Source organism: Somniosus microcephalus, chromosome 1, assembly GCF_052327205.1.
Source record: "Somniosus microcephalus isolate GS21.2 chromosome 1, FLI_Smic_1.0, whole genome shotgun sequence".
In the NCBI taxonomy this organism is placed as follows: Eukaryota; Metazoa; Chordata; class Chondrichthyes; order Squaliformes; family Somniosidae; genus Somniosus; species Somniosus microcephalus.
The window spans coordinates 96,044,075-96,053,144 of NC_140987.1; the positions used below are offsets into that span (position 1 = coordinate 96,044,075).

General features: G+C 44.6%; 1 long non-coding RNA gene across 1 annotated transcript in view; it reads right to left on the bottom strand.

Annotated features, from left to right (window-relative positions):
• LOC147124241 (uncharacterized) overlaps nt 1–7,589 on the bottom strand; it is a 67,949-nt gene extending 60,360 nt beyond the window's left edge. The window contains exons 1-2 of the long non-coding RNA XR_015079707.1: nt 7,435–7,589; nt 4,604–4,691 (exon numbers count right to left, since the gene is read on the bottom strand). This is a non-coding gene — a long non-coding RNA (uncharacterized LOC147124241). The remainder of the gene's footprint in view (nt 1–4,603; nt 4,692–7,434) is intronic.
• Between the last annotated feature and the right edge of the window lie 1,481 nt (nt 7,590–9,070).

Genomic DNA, 9,070 nt, shown 5'->3' on the forward strand with positions numbered 1-9,070 from the left:
GATATGTTACATTCGGTCCCCTCCTCCAAATCGTTAATATAGATTGTAAAGAGTTGGGGACCCAGCACTGACCCCTGCGGAACACCACTAGTTACTGATTGCCAGTCTGAGAATGAACCATTTATCCCAACTCTCTGCCTTTTGTTAGATAGCCAATCCTCTATCCATGCCAGAATATTACCCCCAATCCCGTGATTTTTTATCTTAAGCAATAATCTTTTGTGTGGCACCTTGTCAAATGCCTTTTGGAAGTCTAAATACACTACGTTCACTGGTCCCCCTTTATCCACCCTATACGTTACTTCCTCAAAGAACTCCAGCAAATTTGTCAAACATGACTTCCCCTTCATAAAACCATGCTGACTTTGTCCTATTAAATTATGATTATCCAAATGTCCTGTTCCTGTCTCCTTAATAATGGACTCCAAAATTTTACCTACCACAGATGTTAGGCTAACCGGTCTATAGTTTCCAGCCTTCTGTCTACTGCCCTTTTTAAATAAGGGTGTTACATTAGCAGTTTTCCAGTCTGCCGGGACCTTTGCCGAGTCCAGGGAGTTTTGGAAAATTATTACCAATGCATCCACAATCCCTACCGCCACTTCCCTCAAGACCCTAGGATGTAAGCCATCGGGTCCAGGTGATTTATCCGCCTTGAGTCCCATTATTTTACCGAGTACCACTTCCTTAGTGATTTTGATCGTGTTTAGCTCCTCCCCCCCACAAGCCCACTGACTCCCACAGCTACCTGGACTACACTTCCTCCCACCCCACTTCCTGTAAGGACTCTCTTCCATTCTCCCAGTTTCTCCGTCTCCGCCACATCTGCTCTGACAATGCCACCTTCCATACCAGTGCTTCCGACATGTCTTCCTTTTTCCTCAACCGAGGATTCCGCTCTACTGTGGTTGACACGGCCCTTGACCGTGTCCATTCCATTTCCTGCACTTCTGCTCTCACCATGTCCTCTCCCTCCTGGAACCACGATAGTGTTCCCCTTGTCCTCACCTTTCACCCCACCAGCCTCCACATTCAACGGATTATCCTCCGCCATTTCTGCCACCTCCAGCACGATCCCACCACCAAACACATCTTCCCCTCACCTCCCCTTTCAGCATTCCGAAGGGACCGCTCCCTCTGCAACACCCTAGTTCACTTCTCTATCACCCCCAAAACCCCTTCCCCTTCGCTCGGCACCTTCCCATGCAAGCACAGGAGATGCAATACATGCTCTTTTACCTCCTCCCTTCCCACTGTCCAGGGCCCCAAACACTCCTTCCAGGTGAAACAGCGATTTACTTGTACTTCTTGCAATTTAGTATACTGTATTCACTGCTCACGATGCGATCTCCTCTACATTGGGGAGAGCAAACGCAGATTGGGTGACCGCTTTGCGGAACACCTCCGTTCAGTCCATAAGGGTGACCCCGAGCTTCCAGTCGCCTGTCACTTTAATTCTCCGCTCCACTCAGACCTCACTGTCCTCGGCCTCTTGCATTGTTCCAATGAAGCTCAACGTAAGCTTGAGGAACAGCACCTCATCTTTCGATTAGGCACTTTACAGTCTTCTGGACTCAACATCGAGTTCAACAATTTCAGATCATAACCTCTGCCTCTATCTTTTTTTTCTCTCTCTCACATGGCAGCTGTCTTTCATTCTGCCAGAGCCAGAACATTCCTGCTCTTCTTCAAAAGTGCCATGGGATTTTTTACGTCCGCCTCAGGGGGCAGGCGGGTCTTCAATTTGACATTTCATCTGAATGACAGCAGCTCTAGACAGTGCAGCACTTCCTCTGTACTGTATTGAAGTATCAACCTAGATTTTCTGCTCAGGTCTCTGGAGTGGGCCTTGAACCGACAACCTTCTGACTCAGACTAGAGGGTGTTACCATAGAGCCAAGTTTGATACAAAAACTTATCCAATTCCATTTTAAATGCTATAGGCTGTATCTCTATAGCCACTAAAGGTAAAGCATTCCATATTTAAATAACTGCAAAAATTATTCTTCCCTTTTGTTCTCCTATCAGATAATCCTCAATCTATGCCCTTTTCACTAATTCACCAACCAGAGAAAACAATATTTTATTGTTTATTCCATGAAAATCTTTTGTAAGTTCGACAGCCTCCCATGAATAAGAAACCCAATTTTTCAAGCCTTCAAAAATATTCATGCTGGCACACTAGCGAATCTTCACTACACCTGCAGTGCCTGATAATCGTGCTTTACAGAGATTTTTTTTTGTTTAAAGTGAGGCGGTGTACATGTGACAAAAAAATTAACATCGCTCTGATGACACACCTGTTGTAGCTTTTGTTTTGTGAATCTGTAAACATTAAAATGCAATAAGTTAAGGTGAAGAGAGGTGCGGTTAGAAATTCAACCACGCTTCATCCATTTTTTTGGCAAACCATTAAGGTCAGAGGGATGAATTTTAGGTCGAAACCTCTCATGCCTGATCACCCCCAGAAATGTGCTGTCTGCCAAATTCCAGGTGTGCTGGGCACCTGCCTGAAAGAGGCATTAGGTGTCTCGAATATGCAAATCGAGGTCCTATTGGCGGCTTTAAGATCCCAATGCAAAATTGGTGAGCAAACGGGTGGGGTGTGCGTGGAAAAGACTGCTGGAGGCCGCCCACAAAAAGGCAAGCACATTTTTTAATAATTTAATTTCTGTGGAGCCAGGATTTCCCTCAGAGGAGCTACCTGCAGGCCGGCTCAGATTTGGAGCTGGACGAAATTTTTAAGGTCCCGACCGATGAGCTGCATCAATTGGCGCCTGCAGCTTGCCCGTTTCATGCAGATGAAGCCTGCGGACCAATTTCGAACAGGCCTCAAGCCGACATCTTAAGGCACGCGTTCACATCAGACCGCCCCATTTCATGCCAGAAACAGGCGCAAGTTGAATTTCTCCCCCGAGAGAGAAATGGAGCTAGAACTTTCTTTATTTAATGTTACTTTAAACATTTTTGAAAATCACCACTTGAATTCTAAAGCCAAGTAATTATCTCACCTGTTTTAGCTCCAACTAATTATCTACATCTGTGTTTTGTTGGTAGTTAAAAAAGGTAAATTCTACTCGCATACACCTGTGAGAGAGATTCTAATTTTCAGCATCTATGAAACAGAGGGTATAGTAATCTGGGATGTTGTGATTAAGGTTATCCACCAGGTGGTGCTGTAGCCAATGCTGCTACTAAGGTTAGAGGTTTGCTTCCTGTATAGGTCAGCACAAGGTGGAATGCCAGGATGCTGATGCAGGCTGTCTGTAAACGTGTTTCCCAGTTGTTAATAAAGTACTCGTGTTAATTCTACGATATCGCCTCTCTCTGAGTCCTTGTTCCACTTAATGGATTTATCACAGAGGGAAAGAGCAAAAGACAGAAAGAAAGGCAGATAGGCAGTTCTCTTCTCCATTCTAATTGTTTTTAAATAAACAATTTGAATTCTGAAAACAGTCTCAGGTAAACAGATAGGAAGGGAAGGTATGGGGAGGAGGGAAACTGATTGAAGTGAGAGAGCCTCTGATTTCTTGGTACTCATCTTTGTGGGAACAAACGGGAGTTGGGAGGTACTGGATGGAGGGTTATGAGGGAGGTCAATGACAGTGGAGCAAAAGGAGGAGAGACTGCAGGGGTTGAGAGAGTATCTCAAAGGGAAATATGAAAGTGATGCTAGGACGGGGTAAAGGGTGGCATTACGATCACAGAGGATATCATCTGTGACTTTCGTTAAGGCCATTTCAGTGATGTTGCAGGGACAGAAACTTGATTGGAGAGATTCAAACAGGATGTTGCAGAAAAGACAGACAAGGATTATGGAGGCGACAACACGCTCAAGGACTTGAGAGGAAAGAGAGGTTGCAAGGACAGTTGGGTCAAGGGTAGGCTGTTTTGAGGAAGTGGATGGTAACAGAAGCTTTGAAAGGGAGGGGGGACAGTACCTGAGGAGTGGGAGCCATGTACTGTCAGCTAGCATGGGGGCCACGATGGAAAGTTGGATGGTCAGCAGTTTCGTGGGAAAGAGAGCAAGAGAATAAGAGGGCATATGGGGAGATGGAAGAGAAACTAGAGAGTTGCGAGTTCAGGGCTAGGGCTGGGCAAGCTGGAGTAGTGGGTGGTTTCGGCAGATGAGAGTGAGACCTGATAGTGCCTCATCTGGTCCAACTGGAATTCGTGTGCGATGGCTAAACCTGTTGTGTGCAAGATAAGCTCAAGTCCGTTGCACTTGGACTTCCAAGTTGTGAAGATGGAAGATAGTGCTTATCTATATAGGTACTTTCTCATTTCATGACTTCTAGGAAAAAACCTTTGATGTTTTTATACATAGGCTGTATTTTTAGTCCTGTACAATACTGTACAAATACTAATGACATAGGAAAGAAAGGACATGCATCCCATTTGTGTGTATCCTGCTTGAATGGTGCGTGTTGCGGCACAATCACATTGCATGCTGTTGCTTTTACAGTTTTTTTTTTAAACACATTCATTTTACACAAAATGGTATACTGGGAAGACGGCCATTTATTCAGACAGAATTAATTATGCAAAATGCTTCCTGAGAGACCCAGCACTGCTAGCATTGAAGCTTCCGTTTGCAACTCACCATATGCTTCAGTGAAGCACTCAACTCTTGTGCCAAGATTTCAGTTGGATGGCAACACAACCAGTATTCAAATGAGTCACACTGTCATCTGCAGAAACATATTCAATTTTAGTTCAGCCATCCTTAGCTATCAGATGCATCAGAGCAACAAATGCTAGTTTGACAAAGGTAATTAAACAGTTAAACACAATTGTCTGTTAAAGGTCTCATTTTGTGTATGGTGCAGTGGATGAACTGCTCAAATCTGGTACAAATATAGCAGTTTAGGAAGATTATCTTTCTTGTAGAGTCTATCATTCTTCCAAAGATCTTGTTGGGTTCTGGGGATCACTTTTTTTTGTTTTGGCATCATTGGGAAAACCCCCTACACCATCCCCTGGTCACACTGTAAAAAGCAATAGTTCATTTGTTTTTCACAAAATGACAAGACATGTTTTGATGAGGAAGGCCATTCAGCACATCTTAATTCATCCATGCAGAGTGGCCCTATTGCTGCATCTAATTGTTTTCCTTTTAAAAAGTATTCCAGCATTTTCGCCTCCACTCTATCCTAACCTAAAAACAACTTCCCTAAAAACTTTTGGAAGGGTGATGACAGTGGTTTTGAAAGGAAGGAAGACAGTACCCTGAGGAGTGGGAACCATTAACAATGCCAGCTGGTATGGTGACCAGAAAGGGAATTTGGATGTTTATCAGTTTAGTGCGATTGGGGTCAAGGGAGCAGGAGGTGTGTCTCATGGGCAAGATGAGCTCAGAGTGGGCATGATGAGAGATAGGAGTGATGTTAAAGAAAGTGTGGGTTCAGGGCTTTGGCGACAAGGGGACCAGAGGGGAAGGGGGTCACAGATGAACAGACGGTCTCAATCTTAATGACAAAGAAGTCCATGAGCTCCTCGCACGAGTGGAGAAAAGAAGCCAGGGGTTATCTTTGCTCTTCAGGATGATCCTGGGGTAGTGGGCACATTTGATCAGAGGTCCAGTAGGCAGAAAGTGAAGGTAAAACTTGACACGACTTGAGTAAACTCTTACAGACAGTAAAAACAGTTTTATAGTACAGTATAATAATTGCAATTTAGGTAGCTGATCTTTATCTTGTATAACTTATAGGAGCCGTGAAATATCATAAAACATTCCATTCAACCAACACAATATTCAGTTTCAAATTCAAATTCAAATTCTCAACATCATCATCACTTTCATCAATATCCTCACTGACTTAAGTTGTACCTTTAATGTAGTGGAATGCTACAAAACACTTCACTAGGGTTTGGATGAAGAATTAGGGGAGGTGACCAAAGGTATAGATGAAGGGATGGGTTTTGAGAAAGCTCTGGAAAGAAGAAAGGATTTTGGAAGAAAATGCTATAGCGCAGAGGCACGATAGTAGAAGGTTGTGCTGGAACAAAGTGCCACAGGTAGGGTGGAAAGAGGTTGAAGATTTTGAAATCAAATGTGCTGGGGATAGGAAGAATATGGGTGCTGCGTGAGAAGATCTTGCATAGGATATGATGCAGGAGCACAGTTCTGGGTCAGGTGGATTTGTGTAGGGTGAAGCTTGGCAGGCCAGTGAAATCTAGCCTATAGGTAACCGATGAGGTTACACGAGGGTTTCAGCAGTGGCGAAAGTGAGGTACGAATGTAGGCTGGCAATATTGCAAAGGTGGAAATAGGTTGTCGTAGGATGAACTGGATGTGGTTGTTATGTTTTTAGAGCTTCACCAGATCTTTCTTTCATACTAAACACCAAAAACCACTCACATAAGCAAGCCCTCATTTCTAGCAAACCAGAATGTGAGTTTAGACATTTTTTTTTAATTGCTTATCATCTACATGCTGCCCCACAGTGTCATCATCCGAAAACATGTCAGATTCCACATGTATGCTGACACCACCCAGCTCTACCCCTCAACCGCCTCGGTGTTGTCCAACATCCAGTCCTGGATAAACTAAAATTTTCTCCAATTAAACATTGGGAAGACCAAAGCCATTGTCTTTGGCCCCCGGCCACAAACTCAATTCCCTAGCCGCCTGATTGCGTCCCTCTCCCTGACCACTGTCTCAGGCTGAACCAGACTTTACACAACCCTGCGTTGAGCTACCAACCCCATATCCTCTCCATCACAATGACCACCTACTTTTACCTCCATAATATTGCACGTCTCCACCCATGCCTCAACTTATCTGTTGCTGAAACACAAATCAGAAAGAAAAAGAAAAAGCAAAAGAGACATACATTTATATAGCGTCTTTCACGACCACCAGACGTCTCAAAGCGCTGTACAGCCAATGAAGTACTTTTTTGGAGTGTAGTCACTGTTATAATGTGGGAAACACCGCAGCCAATTTGCGCACAGCAAGCTCCCACAAACAGCAATGTGATAATGACCAGATAATCTGTTTTTCCGTTATGTTGATTGAGGAATAAATATTGGCCAGGACACTGGGGATAACTCCCCTGCTCTTCTTCGAAATAGTGCCTTGGGATCTTTTAAGTCCACCTGAGAGAGCAGACAGGGCCTCAGTTTAACATCTCATCCGAAAGACGGCACCTCCGACAGTGCAGCACTCCCTCAGCACTGCACTGGAGTGTTAACCTAGTTTTATGTGCTCAAGTCCCTGGAATGGGACTTGAACCCACAACCTTCTGACTCAGAGGTGAGTGTGCTACCCACTGAGCCACAGCTGACACTAAACTTGAGCTCATCAAAAATGCAATGTTCTTCGGCCTCCCAAGTTCTACACTCTGTAAACTTGAGGTTATCCAAAACTCTTCTGTCTGTATCCTAACTCGCACCAAGTCCCATTTACCTATCACCCCTGTACTCACTGACCTATGTTGACTCCTGGTCCACCAGTGCCTCGATTCTAAAATTCTCATCCTTGTGTTCAAATTCCTCCATGGTCTCGCCCCTCCCCGTAATGTCCTCCAGCACTACAACCTGGAAAGCAAGCTGGCTATGAAACATAAAACAGAGAGATGGGGTTAAAGGTAGTTACTCGGATTGGACAATGGTTGGAAGTGGTGTTCCACAAGGATCTGTGCGGAGACCACAGTTTACATGAACGATTTGGACTCAGGAATCGGAAGTACAATTTCAAAATCTAACATCTCACCCGAACCCAACCCACCCATTTTTGGGAGTTAAGATTCAACCTGCAGAGTCTAAACCAGGAAGTATAAAGCAGGAAATATAAATTAGATTAAAATGTAGTACGGAGAGCGAAATAAAGATTGGGAAATACAGATGGGATTAAGGGAGAGAGATAAAAGACAGACAGAAACTCCAACACTAATTTTCTTCTGAGGGAATGAGATTCCACACTTGTAAAATTTAATTTTCAGGGCCAGAGAGGTTCGTGGCCCTAGTAATTAAGGAATGAGGGTGCGGGTTCTATCAATTGGAACAGTAAGGCTGGGAAATTGTCACTGATTTGATAGGAATGAGAGCATCGAGGGTAGAGGCAAAGGAGCAGAAAAAACAATTGCAGAGGTGTTATCATAGGTGGAGAGCCAGAGAAGATGGAGTTTGGAGTTTGAGAGCAAATTAGAAACATAGAAGATAGGAGCAGGAGTAGGCCATTCGGCCCGTCGAGCCTGCTCCGCCATTCAATGCGATCATGGCTGATCATCCAAATTCAGTACCCGGTCCCTGCTTTCTCCCCATACACCTTGATCCCTTTAGCCTTAAGAAATATATCCAACTCCTTCTTGAATATATTTAATGAATTGGCCTCTACTGCCTTCTGTAGTAGAGAATTCCACAGGTTCACCACTCTCTGGGTGAAGAAATTCCTCCTCATTTCTGTCCTAAATGGCCTACCCCTTATCCTTAGACTGTGACCCCTGGTTCAGGACTCCCCGACCATCGGGAACATCCTTCCTGCATCTAGTCTGTCCAGTCCTGTCAGAATTTTATACGTTTCAATGAGATCCCCTCTCATTCTTCTAAACTCCAGCGAGTACAAGCCCAATCGACCCAATCTCTCCTCATACGTCATTCCTGCCATCCCAGGTATCAGCCCGGTGAATCTTCGCTAAATTCCTTCCATGGAAAGAACATCCTTCCTCAGATAAGGTGACCAAAACTGCACACAATTCTCAAGATGTGGTCTCACCAAGGCCCTGTACAACTGCAGCAAGACATCCTTGTTCCTGTACTCAAACCCTCTCGCTACGAAGGCCAACATACCATTTGCCTTCTTAACCGCCTGCTGCACCTGCATGCTTACCTTCAGCGACTGGTGCACAAGGACACCCAGGTCTCGTTGCACTTCCCCTTCTCCCAATCTATTGCCATTCAGATAATAATCTGCCTTCCTGTTTTTGACACCAAAGTGGATAACCTCACATTTATCCACGTTATATTGCATCTGCCATGCTTCTGCCCAATCACCCAACCTGTCCAAATCATCCTGGAGTTTCTCGGCATCCTCCTCACAGCACACACGCCCACCCAGCTTTGTGTC